Source organism: Bos grunniens, chromosome 28 (genome assembly GCF_055505025.1).
Source record: "Bos grunniens cultivar Pamir isolate PY7600 chromosome 28, Bosgru_T2T1.0, whole genome shotgun sequence".
NCBI classification, from domain to species: Eukaryota; Metazoa; Chordata; class Mammalia; order Artiodactyla; family Bovidae; genus Bos; species Bos grunniens.
In genome coordinates this window covers 22,034,796-22,040,088 of record NC_141192.1, presented here as the reverse complement: position 1 = coordinate 22,040,088, position 5,293 = coordinate 22,034,796, and the positions used below count along the sequence as shown (strand labels likewise).

The 5,293-nt window shown below is 40.2% G+C and overlaps 1 pseudogene; it reads right to left on the bottom strand.

Moving 5' to 3' along the window:
- Positions 1-746: 746 nt before the first annotated feature.
- On the bottom strand, positions 747-1,591 carry LOC147343028 (small ribosomal subunit protein uS2 pseudogene; annotated as a pseudogene).
- Between the last annotated feature and the right edge of the window lie 3,702 nt (positions 1,592-5,293).

Here is a 5,293-nt window from a genome sequence, read left to right as displayed (position 1 = left end):
ACTCTCAGCTCCAAATCTACTATTGCTTTGTGATACTGGAGCTGGAACTCAGCACGCCCTCCTTCACCAGCTGGTTTTCTGTTAGCTTCTTCCACGGACACTCAAAGGCAAGAGAGTAGGTGGAATTTGCTTTTTCCTATTTCCTTGCTGTTCATACAGCTCAGCCCAGCAATGGTTCTTCATTCCTTGAATCAGCAACAGCTGTTCCAGGTTCAGCTCCTTTGTCCCAGAAATGTCCTGTCTGTATCCTTCATCCCAACAGTACTCTTTCCTCAGACAGCTGAGCCTGGCTCCACTGGACCAGCCTGAAGGTTTTAAGAATGCCTCTTCTTGCCTTTGTTCTCCCAAGGGTGATAGCTGTGCCTGTATTCCCTCTGGTTTCCTGATTTTCAGCCCTCCAACACCAATTTAGCCATTTCCTAATAGTGAATTATTTTTACTAAATCTCCTCGTATGTTTTTTTATTTTTTTGACTAGATGCTGGACATACATATACAGTTGACTGGCACTAATTATGCTATAAAGTCACCATAAACACTGAACTAGTGACTACTGAACCATTGCTCCTAGGAGAAATACAGTTACTGTGAGTCTGTGGTCACAATATTTCCACTACGATCAATATTTACTTCTTGTTTTATGTGTGCTCCTGTTAAAAGCATCTTACTTAATATATTCTCTTTTTTTTACAACTGTTTATCTTCTGTCAACCCAATTTCCATTTTAAGAGTTTGGGGAAGAACAGTTTAAGAGCGCTCAGTGGCTGTTTCTACCCATTCCGTGGCCTGAGCAGTGTGAGCAGCAGACCAGCGTGCAGCGGCAGGCTGAGCATTCCACTCTTCAGTGGGGAACTGCTGAACAGGCACAGGAGGCACCGGCACACCTTGCGACCAGTCCAATACCTCAGGTTGAGGAGAAGTGAACTCTGGAGCGGAAGTAGTCCATGTACCCTGAAATTCCTCCTCAGTCACACCCTCTCAGCTGCTGCCTGCTCCTCCTTTTCAATCTCTTCAGGATATCTGTAGAAGCAGAGATGAGGCATGACTTCCCGTGGGTGTTCCACGCATGGGCAGAACTTCCTAGGTGAGCATCTACTGCATTGGACCCAGTAAGTGAGCTCCCTTGTTGTTGCAGGGGATGGCAATATCCACATATCACAGTGGAGAATCTGTGTTACACAGAGCAATGGTAGGCAGGTTAACACAGGCTTCTGTGAGAGGCTGGTGGTCAGCCCTGGGATCAGTAAACACCAGAAATCATGTCTCCCAGAACACTGCATGTATCTGGTTAGTGAAGGCTCCAGGAGTGAAGCAGCCAACAATAGCAGTGGCAGCAGCAAACTTCAACAAAGCTCACTGGCCAGCGTTCCTAGAAGATATGACACCAACATCAGCTAGGTTTTCAGTGGCAACAGTGAACAAGCTGCCAAAAGAATCTTCTCCCAGGCTCTCTTCAGATTTATGATTTAGATGCCATCATTTTTGTAGATGTACTGTTCCATGTAGAAGTCAAGGTTGGTGCCACCGAAGTCGGCTCCTACGGCAAGGAATTTGAGGACATTCTCCTCCTTCATTTGCAGAATGAAATCCATTTGAATTCTTGACCAGTAGCCCTATAACTCATATCTGAAAAAGCTTCTGTAACACAAATATCTTCTCCATAAAACACATCACAGGCTCCTTGCACTTAAGAACACTAGAGAGCGGCTTGAACACTATATATATGTGGGAATCATTTTAAATAGTGAAATCACTATCAAAAGGCACAAAATTGGGACTTCCCTGGTAGTCGGGGGATTAAGAGTCTGCCTTCCAAAGGAGAGTACGCAGGTCCAATACCTGGTCAAAGAACTAAGATCCTACAAGCTGCAAAGCAAATAAGCCAGCATGGCACAACTAGAGAGCCCAAAGGCCACAAGAAACATCCCCTGTGGTGCAACTAAGATCTGACACACACAAATAAATAGGTAAATATTTTTTAAAGCTGTGGAAATACGTAATATTAAGGCTTTTTAATATGTATTAATATCTGTTTTCCAGTAGTCATATATGGATATGAGAGTTGGACTGTAAAGAAGACTGAGCACCAAAGAATTGATGCTTTTGAACTGTGGCATTGGAGAAGACTCTTGAGAGTCCCTTGGACTGCAAGGAAATCAAACCACTGAATTCTAAAGGAAATTAATCCTGAATATTCACTGGAAGGGTTGATGCTGAAGCTGAAGCTCCAATATTTTGGCCTCCTGATGCCAAGGACTGACTCATTAGAAAAGACCCTGATGCTGGGAAAGATCAAAGGCAGGAGGAGAAGGGGACAACAGAGGATGAGACAGTTGGATGGCATCACCGACTCGATGGACAGGAGTCTGAGAAAGCTCTGGGAGTTGGTGATGGACAGGCAAATCTGGTGTGCTGCAGTCCATAGGTCGCAAAGAGTTGGACTGGACTGAGCTACTTAACTGACTGACCGATTTCATACCTAGCAATCTCACAGAACTTTCCTTAGTTTTACATTTCTTGGTTGATTCCTATGTCATCTACAAATGATAATAGTGCTCCTTTTATACTCTGCTCTCTGTTCCCTCAGATATACCAGCCTGGGCTACTATGAACTTGGCTTAGTTCAGACAAACATTTCCTTTGATAAGTCTTACCTAATTGATTGGCCTCATATACAACCATCAATCCTTGTTCCCCAACTAAGTTAAATGCCAAGTTAAGTGTACCAACCACATACTTCTTTCTATATACCTCTATTATAGAACTTAGCATATTGCATCAAAATTATGCATTCACATATTTCTGCACAAAAGAAATGAACTCTATCATATCTTACCCATGCTTATCCACCTAGGACCAAGCATGATATCTAACACATAATATTCACTCAATAAAAGGTCGATAAGTAAATGAATAAATGTAATAGGCCAAAGTATTGCACACTGCTCACTCAGCACATGGAGAGAACAGATAAATATAAATATAATCACTTAAGTGAGTAACTCATGCTAAACAGCTTTCTTGGAGTCAATAAACATATGTCCAAAATCCCCAAAATTATACAATATAAGAATAAAGCTTAATCATACTTCCTTTATTTTTCAGTTAGTATTTTAAGTTATAATACCTAAGAACTAAGCACATTCACAGATTACAAAAAAAATATTAAATAAGCTTATAATTCAGTTCAGTCGCTCAGTCATGTCTGACTCTTTGCGACCCCATGAATCACAGCACGCCAGGCCTCCCTGTCCATTACCAACATCCATCACCCACATTCATCTAGTTGGTGATGCCATCCAGCCATCTCATCCTCTGTCATCCCCTTCTCCTCCTGCCCCCAATCCCTCCCAGCATCAGAGTCTTTTCCAATGAGTCAACTCTTCGCATGAGGTGGCCAAAATACTGGAGTTTCAGCTTCAGCATCGTTCCCTCCAAAGAAATCCCAGGGCTGTTCCCATTCAGAATGGACTGGTTGGATCTCCTTGCAGTCCAAGGGACTCTCAAGAGTCTTCTCCAACACCACAGGTCAAAAGCATCAATTCTTCGGTGCTCAGCTTTCTTCACAATCCAACTCTCACATCCATACATGACCACAGGAAAAACCATAGCCTTGACTAGACAGACCTTTGTTGGCCAAGTAATGTCTCTGCTTTTGAATATGCTATCTAGGTTGGTCATAACTTTCCTTCCAAGGAGTAAGTGTCTTTTATAATTAATAGTACACTAATATATGCTTTCCCCTGCAAATTTCTAGGAAAGCTATAATATTATAATGACAATAAAAATAAACTTACTTTACCAAAGATAACTTCCTCTGAGAGAGTTTTTTTATAAGTTTGAGTTTTTAAAAAGAAGAAAATAGGAATCTGAGATAATGCCTTCTTAAAACACCTTTTCCATAAAAATTTAAATTTTAAAGGTTAAATATCATTGTAGGAAAAAGTAGAGCCAGTTTTCCATTAACGTAAAATGTAAATAACTTAAACATTATTAGTCACAAAAATGAAGAGCTAAAACCAAGAATTTCAGCGATTGTACAAAGATGGCTCTAGAGTTAAACAAACTCTAATAGTGCTTCTAATAGTAATATCTAATAAGCTAAGCTAAGTCACTTCAGTCGTGTCCGACTCTGTGAGACCCCGTAGACAGCAGCCCACCAGGCTCCCCTGTCCCTGGGATTCTCCAGGCAAGAACACTGGAGTGGGTTGCCATTTCCTTCTCCAATGCATGAAAGTGAAAAGTGAAAGTGAAGTCGCTCAGTCGTGTCCGACCTCAGCAACCCCAGGGACTGCAGCCTACCAGGCTCCTCCGTCCATGGGATTCTCCAGGCAAGAGTACTGGAGTGGGGTGCCATTGCCTTCTCCAAGTAATATCTAATAGTTATTGAGAATTTGTCAGACATTATCCTAGCACTTTATTTATAATGTAATGCTCATATGTATAAATTCTAATTTAAGTATAATGTAATGCTCACATTTATCAATTAGATACTGTTAGATTATTAGTTTGTTAGATGAGCTAGTCTAAACTCAAAGGTATTTATTTCCCAAAGACAGAAAACTAGTAAATGGAGAGGTGGTTTGTCTGGTTCCACAGGTCCTCCATCAACCCCTATGCTTAAGTAAGCAAGCACCTTTATGCTGAGATCCAAGGCAAGTAGGTTAAGTACCTTTTCAATTACTTATCATAGTCTCTAAATTCCTGCCTTTAAGGGTTTTAAGATAGAACCTGAGGGAGACTGTGAAAATATTTAATGGAAGAAACGAATCCAAAAGGCACTGAGCAGCAAAAGGGTCAGTAAACTGAGGAGACAGGAAGTATACAAGCCTAAAAGGAGGTCTCAAAAGGAGAAGACATGAAACGGAAAACACAAAATTGTAACAAATTAACATTTTTAAGCACCAGCAACTGCCTACTTTACAGTTTCACCAAATTGTCTATGCCTTTTTGACAATACGAGAAGATATTGGTAAGTAGATACAAAATAATATTGTAAGCAAGGAACTGCTCCCTCATCTCAACTTCTAAAAAGATAACCTTCCATAGTACAAATGTGGAAAATAAAGAGAATGAAATTATGAACTTTTAAGCTTTTAAGCAGTCTTTAAATAGTATGTTTACAACATACTATTTAATGACTTTTACAAAGTACTTTTATTCCATAATGTAAGTCCAAAAAAGACCAAAGTTTCAAATTATATAGATCATATTTTCTAAAATTTGTAAAAGTATGTGTAAGAAAAAACCCTTAAAGAAATATTGAGGGAGGACAATTTTAGAAGACAAAAAAA